Here is an 18,713-nt window from a genome sequence, read left to right on the forward strand (position 1 = left end):
TTATGCTGACCTTTAATAAACTTAAGTGCTTCGTGATCGAATGAATCACGAACTCCTTGATCTTAGATAGTGCTGCCAAGTTTCAAGTGATCGAATCAAGGCATACATCTCTTTGTCGTACACGGATAATTGAGGGAAGCGCCACTTAATTTCTCACTCAAAACGCCAACGGTCTTCCATCTTGGGTCAACACAGCCCCGATCCTTACACATGAAGCGTCACACTCAATTTCAAATGTTTTAGTAAAATTTGGAAGGGACAATAGAGGAGCTTTCACAAGACATTCTTTAAGCAAATTAAATGAACGTTCTTGATCTTCAGACCAGTGAAATGCGGAGTTTTTCTTAATCACGCTTGTTAAGGGTGCTGCAATGGTACTAAAGTTGGGCACAAATCGACGGTAGAAGCTAGCCAATCCATGGAAGCTTCGAACTTGGCTAATGTTCGTCGGACGCGGCCATTCTTGAATCGCTTGAACTTTTTCTTGATCCACCTCCAAACCGTTGGCACTCACGACATAACCTAAAAACACAACTTTATCAGTGCAAAATGAACACTTTTTGAGATTAGCATACAATACCTCTTTTCGTAAAGTTTCCAACACTGCTCGTAAATGTGGTACGTGCTCCTCTAAAGTTTTGCTGTAGACCAAGATATCGTCAAAGTATACAACACAAAATTTACCAATAAACGCACGTAATACATGGTTCATCAATCTCATAAAAGTGTTGGGAGCATTTGTAAGGCCGAATGGCATTACCAACCATTCGTACAAACCCAATTTCGTTTTGAAGGCCGTCTTCCATTCATCGCCTTCTCGCATTCGTATTTGATGATAGCCACTTTTAAGATCGATTTTCGTGAAAATCTGGGCTCCACTTAATTCGTCAAGCATGTCGTCAAGACGGGGTATCGGGTGTCGATACTTGATAGTGATTTTGTTGATGGCGTGACAGTCCACGTACATCTGCCACGACCCATCTTTCTTGGGTACAAGCAGCACCGACACCGCACAGGGACTTAAACTCTCTCGGATGTATCCTTTGTCTAGGAGTTCAGTAATTTGCTTTTGCAATTCCTTTGTTTCTTCAGGATTACTCCGATAAGCAGGACGGTTGGGTAGTGCAGCTCCGGGTACTAAGTCTATTTGATGTTCGATGCCTCGGAAAGGGGGCAGCCCACTTGGTATTTCGTCCGAAAATATGTCTTCAAATCCCTGAATCAAAGACAATACAGAAGCAGGCAAGTTTTCAAGTAACTCGTTAGTATTCAACAATGCCTCCTTGTACACCAATACATACATAGGCTGTCTTAAAAACATCGCTCGCCGGATATCACTAACCCTCGTAAACACACTCATTTTTCCACTTTCTTTTTCCTCTCCACTTTTTACTTGTTTTTGTTTCTTTTCATTTTCTCTCGCATTTTTAGTCTTTTCTCTCTCTTTTTCCTTAATTTTCTCTTTTGCACTCTTTTCTTTTCTCTCGCTTGTTCCATTGAAAGTTTAAGTTTTTGTTGATCCTCGTACACTTGCTTCGGAGTGAGGGGTGTAAGTGTCACGTTCTTTCCAAGATGTTTGAAGGAGTATCTATTAGTGTAACCATCATGCATCACCCGTTGGTCGAACTGCCATGGTCGTCCTAGAAGCAAATGGCCCGCGTGCATCAGCACTACATCACATAATACTTCATCAGAATACTTCCCGATGCTAAAGGACACTAGGACTTGTTTTGTCACTTTGAGTTCACCACCATCGTTAAGCCACTTGGAGCTTGTATGGATTCGGTGCTTGGTGGTTGACAGCTAACTTTTCTACCATGAGGGTGCTTGCCACGTTTGTGCAACTCCCTCCATCGATTATGATGCTACACACTTTCCCTTGCACTTGACATCTCGAATGAAAAATGTTCTCACGTTGTTGTTCATCTTCCACACTTTGAAGACTTAGGCTTCGCTTGACGACAAGCAACTCACCTTCAACGGGTTGTTCTAAGTCCTCCTCAACTTCGGAATTCGATTCAGGATCATTCTCTTCCTCGTCCTCCGTTTCAATCTCACCGTCGGCCCTGATCACCATGGTACGTCTATTCGGGCACTGACTCGCTATATGTCCACGACCAAGACACTTGAAGCACTTTATGTCCCTTGAACGGGCGGTGGAACTTTCAGGAGCCTTACCTTTACTTGACTCGGCAATAGGCTTATTCGCCTTAGATATTGTTGAAGAATCCTTCGTTCGATTCGTTGGAAAACCCTTGCTTGTGCTTTGGCCCCATTTAGAAGGATTGGTGTTAGGATAGGCTCGGGTGGTACCTTTTCGCTTCAACTGCTTCTCCACTTTGATAGCCATGTGGACCATGTCCACAACCTCAATGTAATGTTGCAGTTCTACGACATTTGCAATCTCTCGATTAAGTCCCGCTAGAAAGCGAGCCATTGTGGCTTCTCGATCTTCTTGTATATCAGCACGGATCATAGCCACTTCCATTTCTTTATAATAATCTTCCACACTCTTCGTCCCTTGGATGAGATTTTGGAGTTTTTGATGCAACTCCCGATGATAGTAGGATGGAATGAATCGTCATCGCATAACCGCCTTCATTTCGGTCCAAGTGGAAATGGGATGCTCCCCGTTACGCCTCTGACTAGTGGTCAACTGATCCCACCATATCATTGCGTAATCTGAAAACTCAATTGCGGCGAGTTTGACTTTCTTATTTTCAGAGTAGTTATGACATTCGAACACTAGTTCGATTTTCTTCTCCCACTCAAGGTACGCCTCGGGATCAGATTTACCTTGGAAAGGAGGAATGGAGAGTTTGATATTCTTCAAGTCATCATCTTCCCGCCTTCGATCTACTTGTCCACAGTTTCGAGGACGTCTCCTTTCTAGGCTTATGTTAGACCCGTGATCGCTTCCATCTTCACTATTTTCATTAACAACATCATCTTGAACCCTTGGTTGTCTTCGTCATTGATCGGGCCCTTCACGTCTTTGCCTAGCAACTTCAGGATATTCATCGTGTTGTCTTTGGGCCTCGACTTGGTAGAGTCGATCTTCAAGAGGATTAAGCCTTCGATCAAGTAATCGTTCCATCTCACGCAAAAGGGCTTGCATTTGCAAATCTGGTACGTTTCTGACGGGTTGTCGCCCTTGTTGTTCTTCCATGTTTTGTCCACTATTTTGGGACATCTATTCGTTTAAGATAGCCTCACAAACAAATCCTCTCAATCCGCTCAGAAAGAAAGAAGCTTGATGACACTCGCACTCGTGTTTACACTCTTAGTTCGGCTTTTACCTCCCCTCGAATGCGCTCACGCTCTCTTGCCTTTTACCTCTCTTGACTTTTCTCGTAATTTCATAAGCAGATTCGTTAAGGCTCGGTCCTTGGTCTAGGTGGTCGGTTCAAAAGGGATAGCAAGTGATTGATGTATTCGATATAGGGTAGGCTGAAAGAATAGGGAATTGGGTAAAAAAAATGTGGCGAATTAGGGAGAGTAGAATAGAAGAAGGGTCGGGAACTATATCAGATCAAAGCTTGACGATCAAGTAACAATTGATTTGCATAAATCACTCTTTTTCTTTTTTTTGATTTTTTTTTGAATTTTTTTTTTGATTTTTTTTTAACTTGTATAACTTTTTTTTTGTTGTACTATATCGACAAGCTAAATACAATAAAATCACTTTTGTACACGATTTTTTTTCTTCAGCTACGTAGATTTTTGTTTTTATAGCAACAATAACAAATTAATCGAAATAAGAAAACTTCGGTATACAAAAAAAAAATTTCTATACTTTTTTTTTTCTGAACCTACCTCGGGAATGCTTCGCTTCGAACGTCTAAGCTTCTCGTTTTAGGTAGCTCTGATACCAGATGGTACAAACCGTCTCGAGAAGAGTCGAGTCGTATGTAGATTGCCCGATCGTCTACGAGAAGTTACGTTAGGATTAGTTGAGTTGAAGGTATAGTCAGAGTAGAAAGAGGGGTACGAATGGAATGGTAGGAACGAAAGGGTAGGAACAAAATGGTATGAACAAATTGGTCAGTTTAGGTTCGATTAGGTAAGAAGAAAGAATGGGTTTGAACTACTAAAGGTACTTTCAAGAACCAAATACCGAAATGGTATCGACCCGTTGATTTAGCCTTTTGAGTTTGGTTATAGGTTTGGTAAGGGAAACCTCGACCCACTATCTAACAAGATAGGAACCTCGGTATGTTGAACGCCACACTACGTAGAGTGATAAGTTCGGGTACGACAAAGAACACGGTTGACACAACTAGAACGCTAGGAACGCCAAACGAATCTTTGAACGAAATATAAGAAAAGTTTGCCTCACGATTTTGGCAGCATAACATTAACAAAAGTTTCAAAAGTCCTTTACATGGAAATTGAACATGTATTTATAAGCCTAAGTCTAGGTAGCCGAATGGCCTTTCATACTTACACATTAATTAAAAGAAAATTCTAGAAAAATAACTCTTAATATGCATGACCAGATTCGGTTTTGGGAATGGTGGATGAATGCATCTTCATGCTTAAGAAAACTCAAAGTGAATGCATGATATCCAATGGTCACTTGTAGATTCGCCAACCTTGTTAAATGAAGCAATGTTTGGCCAAAAAGTATGAATTAATTGTGGACACTCCAAAGGCCATCATGTGTGTGAAACCGAATGTTGAAGAGTCTTCTAGTGTGAACAAGGTGAACCGAATGGTCTTGCCATGTGAACATAGGTGTGAACGAATTAAGAAGAGTCATGGGGAAGCTAATTGGCCAAGCTATCTTCATGCATGTGTGAGTGCCCTTTGGTCGAATGGTCACCTTGGAGAATGAAGAGATAGCACACCATACATGAATGGAAACATTCATGAACCTTAAAGTCATTGAATATGGTCATACATGCACTTGGCCGAACATGCACCTAAGAGATTCAAGCCCCCCAACCGTCCATGCACCTTCAAGATTCATGCTTGCTTTTAATCTCCTTATGTCCATTGCGTTCCTACAAGAAATGTGAACATAATTAATTCAAACTAATGTGAACACAAATATCAACATTAAATTCGGTTATGACAAATTTAATTATCATCAATAAACACTTTTAAGACATACTTAATATAATTAATGTGAACTAAATTTAATATGTAGGATATTAATTAACTAATTATTGAACTTATTAATTAAAAAGTCAATAGTAGTCAAATGAATTCAAAGTGAACTCCATGAGCTGAAGGTTAATTCATGAGCTAAACCCGAGCTGGGCCTAAACTCGTGAGCTGATAATGAGCTGGTTCCGAGCTAATGAGCTGGTGTGGAGCTATATGGGACCTAACTTGAACTGAAGGTGAGCTTGGTGAGCTGAAATGAACTTGTAGAAAAGTTCGGCATGGATTTCCAAAATGGCCACTAACTGGTTCGATAGGTCTAGCATTGACATCATCCCACACATGCTGAACTAAAGCTATAACAGCTTCTTTAAATTGTTTTGCACGAGCCCTTATGATCGGCCCTTGAGGTAGCACCATCGGATCTCGGCTTGGACTTGGCTTATGGGAAGCAGTGATCGTATCAGGCTTTTTCAATGACTTTCTCAATCTCTTTCAAGAATCTCTCATTTTCTCTCTTACTCGCCTCTTGCCTCTCTTTCATTTCTTTTTCTCTCATTTTTTCTTTACAACTTGAAGATAATACAAGTGAATCAGCATGATAAGTATTTTGTTCGAAAGATGTGAAATCATTTAGATAGAGTTCACGATCAATTCTTCGAGAATGAGTCTTCGTGGATGCATACGAAGAGTTACTTGGGCTCCCTCGTTCGTTATCTCAAAAGACCTTAGACTCGAAGCTTTCTTTCTTTCTACTCGAATTTCTTGTCGAATAGGTATCACGATAGAAATCTCTTCTCGAATAGTCATCAGATGTGTGTCTCCGTGATGTTCTTGACTCCTTTTTCTGACTTGGAACAATTTGCTTTCGTTGAAATCTTGCTCGATGGTCTAGCTTTTCTTGGACAGGCTTGATTTTTCGATTGAGCATGCACTCCATCTCTTTCAACAAATATTGAAATTCAAAGGATGAAAACTCTTCTCGAGACATGATTAATAGATGAAAAGAAAAATGAATAAAACAAAACAGAAAATGAATACCTTACCACAAACCTCACTAGTCACTCACAATAAAATTTGAATGGCACTCACACTCGTGTTTGCACTCAAGATCGGCTTTTTCAACACTCTAATGCTCTCACAACACTCGTGCCTTTTACCTCTCTTTACCTTTCTCGTGATTTCGTAAGCAGATTCGCCAAGGCTTAACCTTAGTCTAGGTGGTCGGTTTCAAATGGGTAACAAGGGATGATGTGATTTACAATTGGGTAGGCTTACAAGAAAGAGAATAATTCGGGTATAGTGTGGCGAAAAGGTCAAGGATGGAAGTGGATGAGAGGGTAAAGGTTTCAGGATTGAAAAATGGAGAAGAAGTAAAACTATGTTCAAATTTTCAGATTTTGTTTTTTTTTCAGAATTATTACCTAGAGGAGACGGTCCTTTCCAAATTCTTGAGCGCATAAATGAAAACTCTTACAAACTCGATTTGCCTGGTGAATTTAACATTAGTGCAACTTTTAATGTGTCAGATTTAACCCCTTTTGATACAGATTTTGACTTGAGGACAAGTCATTTCAAAGAGGGGGGGAATGATACGATCGCGACCTGGAGTGCATCAAGTTCGAGCAAGGACTCAATGGTGCTGCGTCAAGGACCAATTACGCGAGCTCGAGCTAAGCAATTCAAGGAGGCCTTTTCGGCCTTAGTTAATCAAGTGTGGTGATACGAACCTCCTCGGGGAGAGTCGAGTCGTATGCTGAGTTGCCCGATCGTCTACGAGAAACTATCGTTCAATTCACTTTTGAAATGAAGTTGATGGAAAAATAGGACGGAAGCTATGTATAATGGTTCTATGATGGTTTATGGATAAATACAGGTTCGGCTAAATTGGAAGGGAAAGTGAAAGAAGTGAATAGAGGATGGATATGGAAGAAAAGGGTTCTTAAAAGCAAGCACGAACCAATATTAGAAAATATCATTAAAATGCTTATAGGCTTTCAAGGTGGAGGATGAAAGTGATAAACCTCGACCCATTGCTTAGTAAAGTAGGAACCTCGGTATATGGGTGAACGCCACACTATTTGATAGTGATAAGTTCGGGATAGTGAAGAATAGGGTTGACGCCACTAGGCTTCCTAGATAAGCCAACGAAGTCCTCAACGAAATATGAGAGAAAGAAATCTCACAAATTCCTTAAAAGTTTAACAAAGTTTCATTAAGTGAAAAGTCTAACCTCTTACAAATGAAATAACATATATTTATAGCCTAAATAAAAGTAGCTGAATGGACAAGCTTAGAAGCTAAGAAATTCAGCCATAAACACCTAGATAATTCTAGAAGAAAAATCATGAATATCCATGAATGTGCAGCCCTTTAATGTTCCATCATCCCCCTTGGCCGAATGAAGCTTTAATGCACCTTGAATACTTGAATGGTTAGCTTGAAAATGCATGGATCATGCATGAAACGTCCCAATGTATGTTCCTCCATAAATTCGGTCCATGAACCTTCAAACATGAACATTAAATAGCCCCTACTTGCATGAACGTATCCAGTACATGTACTCCCTTAAATGACGTCCATTGAACCTCAATTCTACATGCACCTCTTCATACATTGCACCAAGCCCTACATGAACTTGCATTAATTTCCTTCCATGCATGCATGTGTACCGTCCAAAGGGATTGGATCTTCTAGATACATTCATGCATGAATCTTCATCATTCATGTAACCGAATGTGCATTTGAACCCAAGCATCCATGTATTTTGTGCATTCATGTATTTGGCAAATACATGAACTTGTAAACAGAAAACTATGCTAAATTAAAATATCAGACAATTGATCCATGCAATTGTTACTTAACTATTAGCATATCGGATACATTAATACGATTAAAATGACATAATCTTTTCGAAATTCATAGTCATTATAAACAAATACGACTCTAGTTTTTTACGTAAATAGGATCATCAGCTATACTGTACAATCAGAAGTTCTATGTCATCATCAAGCATGTTAATATTAAATGCTAAAGCTATACAAATTAATCGTCAGCAACCAAATGAAATTACAAGAAAAAAAGTAGCATTAATGTACAATAGAACATTTATCTAAACTATCTACTGCCTAATCAACAACAATGCTTCTGTACCTTTAACATTAATGCCACATATCAACAATCTACTAAATTACAAAATGTTAATCCAATTCAAAAGACATAATTAACAAAATACGAAAACTTATTTTACAATCAAATAATTCTTAATAATACTTCAAAGACACTCACAATTCTGTAATTCAGATTCTTTAACTTCAAATTTACCATTTTACAAACAAGCAAAACTAAGAAACAAAATATGGAGTAAAGATAAACTTACCATTGAACATTCAAGCGTATCATCTTCAAATGCTATTAAAATGCTAACTATCATAAGCAGTGCAAAGTCGTAATGATTCAAAAATTGTATAAAAATAACAATATAAAATTACAAATTAGATAAAACCATAGTGACTTTCTAACCAAGTACACATACGTAATTATAGAAGGATAATTTAGTTTTAATATAAATTGGCGAATAAGAATATCAAGTAATTGAAAATGTAAGAAGATGTTACTATAAAATAGCGAACTATACAAAAACTTGTAATACTAATTTCGCGAAATATAAGCAAAACATTTGACAAACGCGTTTTTTAAATAAGATATTTAATATATAATTTAAAAATATATGCCCTAAAATTAAACTAATAATTAATGTTTAAAATATTTATCGTATTTAAAATATAGCATATATAATTAAACGTTAAAAAAAAATGAAAAAAAACAAAATCTTAAAATTTGAACATAGTTTTACTCCTCCATTTTTCAATCCTGAAACTTTTACCCTCTCATCCACTTCCATCCTTGACCTTTTCGCCACACTATACCCGAATTAATTTCTTTCTTGTTAGCCTACCCAGTTTTAAATCACATCATCCTTTGTTACCCATTTGAAACCGACCACCTAGACTAAGGTTAAGCCTTGGCGAATCTGCTTACGAAATCACGAGAAAGGTAAAGAAAGGTAAAAGGCACGAGAGTTGTGAGCGCAATAGAGTGGAGATAAAATCCTATTCTCGAGCGTAAAACACGAGTGTGAGTGCCAATAAAATTTTCTTGTGAGTGACTAGTGAGGTTTTTGTTGTGAGGTTCTTTACTAAACTCAATGTCACAAGAATCTGATCCTAACATGGAAGATCATCCTGTACGACAACCTGTTCGCAACATCCCAGATTTGAACATGCAAGCATTATTACGAGAGATGGAAAGACTTTTAGATAGAAGATTAAATCCCCTTGAAGATCGTCTATTCTAAGTCGAGCAAGAGAGCAACACGAAAGAACTCCTGAAGTTGTCCGACCTATAGACAGGAGTGGCCAAATCAACAACGGGAAAGACGAAGAGATCAAGATGATGCTGTAAATGATCATAGTGATCTTGAAAGTGGTCAAGATTCGAATGCAAGTAATCACCGGAGGGAACCACGACACCGAGATCGGAGACGTGAAGATGATGATCTTAAGAACATCAAACTTTCTATACCACCGTTCCAAGGTAGATTAGATCCGGAGGCCTATCTTGAGTGGGAAAAGAAGATCGAGTTGGTGTTTGATTGTCATAACTATTCTGAAAACAAAAAGGTGAAGTTAGCAGCAATTGAATTTTCGGATTATGCCATGATTTGGTGGGATCAACTAACTACTAGCCGGAGACGTAATGGAGAACAACCGATCTCTACATGGACTGAGATGAAGGCAGTCCTGAGGCGACGATTTATCCCTTCTTACTACCACCGGGAGTTGCACCAAAAACTTTAAAATCTTACACAAGGGAACAAAAGCGTCGAAGACTACTACAAGGAGATGGAAATTGCAATGATTCGGGCAGATGATACGATCACAGCTTCCCATAAGCCAAGTCCAAGCTGAGATCCGATGGTGCTACCTCAAGGGCCGATCACAAGGGCTCGTGCAAAACAATTTAAAGAAGCTGTTATAGCTTTAGTTCAGCATGTGTGGATGATGTCAATGCTAGACCTATCGAACCGCTTAGTGGCCATTTTGAAATCCATGCCGAACTTTTGTACAAGTTCATTTCAGCTCACCAAGCTCACCTTCGCCAAGTTAGCTCCCATGTAGCTCCACACCAGCTCATTAGCTCGGGACCACTCATTATCACTCACGAGTTTAGGCCCAGCTCGGGTTTAACTCATGAATTAACCATCAACTCATGGAGTTCACTTTGAATTCATTGACTACTTTTGACTTTTTAATTAATAAGTTCAATAATTAGTTAATTAATATCCTACATATTAAATTTAGTTCACATTAGTTATATTAAGTATGTCTTAAAAGTGTTTATTGATGATAATTAAATTTGTCATAACCGAATTTAATGTTGATATTTGTGTTCACATTAGTTTGAATTAATTATGTTCACATTTCTTGTAGGAACGCAATGGACATAAGGAGATTAAAAGCAAGCATGAATCTTGAAGGTGCATGGAAGGTTGGGGGGCTTGAATCTCTTAGGTGCATGTTCGGCCAAGTGCATGTATGACCATATTCAATGTCTTTAAGGTTCATGAATGTTTCCATTCATGTATGGTGTGCTATCTCTTCATTCTCCAAGGTGACCATTCGGCCAAAGGGCACTCACACATGCATGAAGATAGCTTGGCCAATTAGCTTCCCCATGACTCTCCTTAATTCGTTCACACCTATGTTCACATGGCAAGACCATTCGGTTCACCTTGTTCACACTAGAAGACTCTTCAATATTCGGTTTCACACACATGTGGCCCTTGGAGTGTCCACAATTAATTCATACTTTTTGGCCAAACATTGCTTCATTTAACAAGGTTGGCCGAATCTACAAGTGACCATTGGATATCATGCATTCACTTTGAGTTTTCTTAAGCATGAAGATGCATTCATCCACCATTCCCAAAACCGAATCTGGTTATGCATATTAAGAGTTATTTTTCTAGAATTTTCTTTTAATTAATGTGTAAGTATGAAAGGCCATTCGGCTACCTAGACTTAGGCTTATAAATACTTGTTCAATTTCCATGTAAAGGACTTTTGAAACTTTTGTTAATGTTATGCTGTAGAAATTGTGAGGCATACTTTTCTTATATTTCGTTCAAAGATTCGTTTGGCGTTCCTAGCGTTCTAGTTGTGTCAACCGTGTTCTTTGTCGTACCTGAACTTATCACTATTCATAGTGTGGCGTTCAACATACCGAGGTTCCTATCTTGTTAGATAGTGGGTCGAGGTTTCCCTTACCAAACCTATAACAGAACTCAAAAGGCTAAATCAACGGGTCGATACCATTTCGGTATTTGGTTCTTGAAAGTACCTTTAGTAGTTCAAACCCATTCTTTCTTCTTTACCTAATCGAACCTAAACCGACCAATTTGTTCATACCATTTTTTCCTACCCTTTCGTTCCTACCATTCCATTCGTACCCCTCTTTCTACTCTGACTATACCTTCAACTCAACTAATCCTAACGTAACTTCTCTTAGACGATCGGGCAATCTACATACGACTCGACTCTTCTCGAGACGGTTCGTATTAGCAGATGTTCAAGAGGATTCTGAAGCAACGATGGCATGATTTTTGGCCGGATTAAACCGAGACATTGCGAATGTCGTCGAGCTTCAACACTATCTTGAAGTGGTGGACTTGGTTCATATGGCTATCAAGGTAGAAAAACAACTTAAGCGTAAAGGCTCAAATCGAGGTTTTTCCACTTCTAACACATCCAAGTGGGGCCAAAGTTCAAGTAGAGGTTTTCAACATCTCAAGGAAAGGATTCTATGGCACTTTCGAAACCAAACAAGCCTAATATCGAAACAAACAAAGGTAAGGCACCCAAGGTTTCTATCAATCGTAATCGTGACGTTAAATGTTTCAAATGTCTAGGAAGGGGACACATAGCCAGTCAGTGCCCAAATCGAAGAACTATGGTGATTCGTGCCGATGGTGAAATCGAGACGGAGGATGAAGAAGAAAAGGAGTCTGAATCAGTTTCTGAAACTGAGGAGGACTTAGAAAAACCTGTGGAAGGTGAATTACTCATTGTCAAAAGGAGTCTTAGTCTCCAAGGCATGGATAATGAGCTACAACGGGAGAACATATTTCATACCCGATGCTTTGTTGGAGGAAAAGTCTGTTGTGTCATCATCGACGGTGGTAGTTGTACAAACGTAGCAAGTATGATGATGGTTGAAAAACTCAGTTTGCCAACTACTAAGCATCCGAGCCCCTACAAACTTCAGTGGCTCAATGATGGTGGAGAACTTAAAGTGACCAAGCAAGTACTAGTTTCTTTCACCATTGGAAAGTACTCGGACGAAGTGTTATGTGACGTTGTTCCAATGCATGCGGGCCATCTACTCCTTGGACGTCCATGGCAGTTTGATTGGCGAGTGCTACACGACGGGTATACCAATCAATATATTTTCAAGTTTATGGGAAAGAACGTTACATTGGCACCGTTAACTCCCAAACAAGTTTATGATGATCAATTGAAGTTGAAAGCATCCATCGAACAAATGATAGAGAAAGAAAAATTAGATTGTAAAAAAATAAAAGAGGAAAAAAATCAGAAAAAGAAAACAAAAGAGAGTGAAAAGAAAATCAAGAAAGAAAAGAAAAAAAAAGAGAAGGAAATTGAAAAAATGAGTGTCTTTGCAAAAGTTAGTGATATTCAAAAGCGTTAGTAATGAATCATCCCGTTCTTGTACTCATGTACAAAGAAACCTTGTTTTCTACTAACGAATTACCCGACACTCTACCTTTTTCTGTTTTGTCTTTGTTGCAGGATTTTAAAGATGTTTTCCAAGAGGAAGTCCCAAATGGTTTACCACCGCTTCGTGGAATTGAATATCAAATAGATTTTATACCGGGAGCTGCTATCCCAAATCGTCCCACTTATCGAGCCAATCCAGAAGAGACTAAAGAATTGCAACGGCAAGTCAATGATCTGTTGCAAAAAGGTTACGTTAGAGAGAGTCTTAGTCCTTGTGCTGTACCTGTTTTACTAGTACCGAAAAAAGATGGAACATGGCGAATGTGCGTAGATTGTCGAGCCGTAAATAAGATCACCATCAAATACCGTCATCCAATTCCTCGCCTTGATGATATGCTTGATGAACTCAGTGGAGCTAAGGTATTTTCGAAAATTGACCTAAAAAGTGGCTACCACCAGATTCGGATGCGAGAAGGTGATGAGTGGAAAACGGCATTTAAGACCAAGCATGGGCTGTACGAATGGTTGGTCATGCCTTTTGGACTAACCAATGCCCTAGCACATTTATGAGGCTAATGAATTATGTGTTAAGGTCTTTTATCGGTAAGTTTTGTGTTGTGTATTTTTACGACATATTGATATATAGCAAATCCATCGAAGATCATGTAAGGCATCTTAAATTTGTTTTAGAAGTTTTACGTAAAGAAACATTATATGCTAACCTTAAAAAGTGTTCTTTACTGCTCGATAAAGTTGTCTTTTAGGCTTTGTGGTTAGCGCGAAGGTCTCAAGTAGACCAAGAAAAGATCAAGGCCATTCAAGATTGGCCAAGGCCAACTAGTATTACGCAAGTCCAGAGTTTTCATGGCCTAGCAAGTTTCTACCGACGATTTGTTCCTAATTTCAGCACCATTGCTGCTCCTCTTACGAACGTCATTAAGAAGAACTCTACTTTCTTTTGGAATGATGAGCAAGAAAAGTCGTTTGTCAAAATTAAGAATTTTCTTACTAACGCTCCTTTATTTGCTCTTCCAGATTTTTCTAAGATTTTCGAGATTGAGTGTGATGCCTCAGGCGTTGGAATAGGTGCTGTTTTAACACAAGAAGGACGACCTGTGGCTTATTTTAGCGAAAAGATTAGTGGAGCTGTACTCAACTATCCTGTATATGATAAAGAGATGTACGCGCTCATACGATCTCTTGAGACATGGCAACATTATTTATGGCCAAAGGAGTTTGTTATACACTCCGATCATGAAGCTTTAAAGCACATCAAAGGCCAGCACAAATTAAATCGACGTCATGCAAAATGGGTGGAGTTTCTTGAATCATTTCCTTATGTTATAAAATACAAAAAAGGTAAAGATAACATACTGGCTGATACACTTTCGAGAAGGTATACTCTTTTGACATATTTGGACTCCAAAATTCTTGGTTTTGCTTTGATAAAAGACTCTTATGCTAACGATTCTGATTTTGGTGAGATCTTTGTAGCGTGCGAGAATGGTGTGTTTGAAAACTTTTATAGGTATGAAGGCTTTCTTTTCAAAGAAAGTAAACTCTGTGTTCCTTTTGGCTCTGTTCGAGATTTATTAGTGCACGAAGCCCATAGTGGCGGACTTATGGGACACTTTGGAGTCAACAAGACGCTTGCAACACTTCAAGAACACTTCTATTAGCCGCGAATGCGCAAATATGTGGAACAAGTTTGCAAGAGGTGTATAGCTTGTAAAAAGGCTAAATCAAAGGTTCAACCACATGGTTTATATACGCCATTACCTATTCCTGAAGCCCCGTGGGTTGATATCTCCATGGACTTTGTTCTTGGACTACGCTAAAAAACGGGAAGGATTTTATCTTTGTGGTTGTTGATCGTTTTTCAAAAAGTCTCATTTTATTGCTTGCACTAAAACCGATGACGCTGTTCATGTTGCAAATTTGTTTTTCAGAGACATTGTACGACTTCATGGTATTCCTCGTACTATTGTGTCAGATCGTGATGCAAAATTTTTGAGCCACTTTTGGAGGTCTTTGTGGGAAAATTAGGAACCAAATTATTATTCTCTACCACCAGCCACCCCGCACCGATGGTCAAACAAAAGTCATCAATAGAGTATTGTCTACATTACTACGGGCCATCATCCGTAAAATTTGAAGTCTTGGGAAGATTGCTTACCACATATCGAGTTTGCTTACAACCGCTCCGTCCATTCTCGCTACTGAAATATTCGCCTTTTGAAATTGTATATGGTTTCAATCCATTGACACCTTTAGATTTATTACCTTTGCCTACTGATCGACTGGTTCATGCAGATGCAAAGAAAAAGGTTGATTTTGTCAAGGAATTACATCAAAAGGTACGAGCTAATATTGAGGCAAGAACCGAGTCTTACGTGCGTAATGCTAACAAGGGACGAAAGCGAGTGGTCTTCGAACCCGGAGAGTGGGTTTGGGTTCACATGCGCAAGGAGCATTTTCCAGCTCAACGAAAATCAAAATTATTACCTAGAGGAGACGGTCCTTTCCAAATTCTTGAGCGCATAAATGAAAACTCTTACAAACTCGATTTGCCTGGTGAATTTAACGTTAGTGTAACTTTTAATGTGTCAGATTTAACCCCTTTTGATACAGATTTTGACTTGAGGACAAGTCATTTCAAAGAGGGGGGAATGATACGATCGCGACCTGGAGTGCATCAAGTTCGAGCAAGGACTCAATGGTGCTGCCTCAAGGACCAATTACGCGAGCTCGAGCTAAGCAATTCAAGGAGGCCGTTTCGGCCTTAGTTAATCAAGTGTGGGGCGAGGCTTTGGTTGGAGAAATAGATCGAGTTGGGACCAGCTTAATAAGTGTCCTTGCAACATTTTGCAAACTAATTTCAGCTCAATTTTCGCTCCTTGAACCCGTTCCAACTAAATTGAACTTTTATTTATTTCTTTTAGCTTTGCATTTAGTTTGCATTTTAATACTTGCATTTAAGCCTCTTAGTTTAATAAATGAGTTGCTGGTCATTAATACAACTCATCTTAGTTTAATTAAATGAGTTTATTTAATGAATTTAATTTAATGAGTTGCTTCTTTAATTAATCTAGTTACTAGGTTAATTTATTGGTGCATGAGTTAAAGTTCATTAAATACTTCTTTTAATTAACTAGTTGTTGGAATAAATGATGCATAAGTGTGTGTTCATTTATTTATGTAGTTGTTACTTTGTTTAAAGTTTAATAATTGAATAAATGTGACGGTTACATATGTTTTAATTGCAGGTGACTTTTCAATTCACAAAGGCTGTTACGCATTCAATAAAAGAGACTTTTCAAGTTATTTTGGTTACAAAAGAGGGGGCTGTTATAAAGGAAGCATCAAGCATCATTAAAAGAGAGTTTAAAGGAGCATTTCATGTCCTTTAAAATCTGGTAGCAGCTTGTTCAAATACCCCAACGTTTTTTTTGCTACTTAATGGACAATTTATGCATTGCAAATTTCATTAAAGTGGCTAGAGTCTATTCAACTAGCCAAAGGGAAAATCAAGAGTCATTTTTCAAGCCTTTAAGGACATTAATTCAGCTAGTTAAAGAGAGGAGTTATTGACTCTAGAATTTCAAAAGTATTTGATTTATAATTAGCCCTTTAATAGCACTTTACTATGTGACCATTCGGCTAGCTCATTTTGGCCTTATAAATTCTTGTAACCAAGCCTTTTGGGGACACTACTTTTTGGACATTTTTGAATGATATCCTGCCAAATTTGTGAGGCAAACTTTTCTCTGTTTTCGTTCAAAGATTTGTTGGCTACCTAGTGTTCTACTTGTGTCATCCATTTTCTTTGTTGAAAACTGAACTTATCACTACTCGTACTGAACTTTGCCGATTGGTTCTCCATAACTTTGAAATAAATAAGTTTCGGCCAAGTCATTATCATTGAGCCCAGCATTTCTACTTGGTCTATTCAATCGTGTGTCAGCATCTTCTAAATATCTAGAACAGAAGGTCATGCACTCTTCTGCCAAGTAGCCTTCAGCAATTGATCCTTCTGGATAACGCTTATTGCGACAATATGACTTCAATTTGCTTAGGAACCTAAACACGATATACAATATTTATCAAAAGCTGTAACTAAATGTATAGAGGTGAATGAATGAATACTTGAGAAATAAATTAGCACCTTTCTATAGGATACATCCATCGATAAAAAACCGGTCCACCAAGGATTGCTTCGTGAGGGAGATGGATTACCAAGTGCACCATAATAGTGAAGAAGGAAGGTGGAAAGATCTTCTAAATTGCATAAAGTCAAAGCCGCTCGATCCTGTACTTTCTCAAGTTCTTCGACATTCAAAACTTTGCCACAGATAGCTTTCATTATATTGGATAGTTCAATTATACAGGACGTTACATTTTTTGACATACAGCACCGTAAAGCAATTGGGAGTAAATCTTGCATCAAGATGTGGTAATCATGTGATTTTAATGAATATAATCTTCTATCTTTGAAACTCACACATCGAGATATATTTGACGCATACGCATCTGGGACCTTTATATCCTTCAACACCATGCAGAAAACTTCTTTCTCTTTCTTTGACATTGAAAAAATAGAAGGCGGCAACCGATATTTCCCATTCGGAAGTACTTGAGGATGAAGATCACGCCGATTCTCATGTCAACTAAATCAAGTCGGCTCTGAAGATTGTCTTTTGATTTTCCATCGACATTTAAAATTGTCCCAATTATGTTCTCGCAGACATTCTTCTCAATATGCATGACATCAAGATTGTGGCGTAAAATGTTGTGCTCCCAATAAGGCAACTTAAAAAAAATACTCCTTTTCTTCCACAACTCCGCCTCATTAGGATCATCCTCTTTGTCGATTCATCATCGATTCATCCTCGATCTTCTCCTTGTTTGCGTGATAGGTGGTTGATTCATCTTCCGTAACTAAAGTTGATATCTTTTAACATAAACAAGATTTCAGATCCAACGGTGCGCTTTCAGAGCTCCTCTGTACTCTTCATGCAGTCAAATAGAGTCCTCTGAAATCTAAATTTATGATTTTCATCTAACCACCGACGATGGCCCATGTAAGAGAACTTCTTCCCATTATACAACCACTTGAACAAGTTTATGCGCAGACAACAAGGACAGCATAACGTCCTTTAGTACTCCAACCCGATAAATTAGCATAAGCCGGAAATCATTAATTGTCCACAATAAAGCTGCACGTAAATTAAAGTTCTCCTTTCTCAATACATCATATGTCTCAACACCCAACCATAATTGTTTTAACTCTTCAATAAGTGGCTGCAAATAGATGTCAATATCATTTCCGGGACCTTTCTCTCCAGGGATAATCATTGATAAAATAAATGAAGATTGCTTCATGCAAATCCATGGAGGCAAATTGTAAGGAACAAGCACTACAAAGCCAAGTCTCGTCTGAAGTACTCATGATTTTAAATGGATTAAAGCCATCAGCTGCTAGCCCAAGCCTCACATTCCGAGGATCGCTTGCAAAGCTTGGAAATTTACTGTCAAATGATTTCCAAGCTAAAGAATCCACAGGATGTCTTAATAATCCATCATCGGTCCGTTGATCATTATGCCACGTCATAGATTCGGCTGTCTTTGAGGACATGAAAAGCCTTTGAAGTCTTGGTATCAGGGGAAAATATCGCAAGACCTTGACTGGCTTCTTTCTTAACTGTGCCTCACCTTCATCCGTATTCACATCTTCTGTATTACTATTCATCCAACGAGACTTACCGCAAACATGACAAGATTGTTGGTTTTTTTGATCACCCCAGT

This window comes from Gossypium arboreum, chromosome 5 (genome assembly GCF_025698485.1).
Source record: "Gossypium arboreum isolate Shixiya-1 chromosome 5, ASM2569848v2, whole genome shotgun sequence".
In the NCBI taxonomy this organism is placed as follows: Eukaryota; Viridiplantae; Streptophyta; class Magnoliopsida; order Malvales; family Malvaceae; genus Gossypium; species Gossypium arboreum.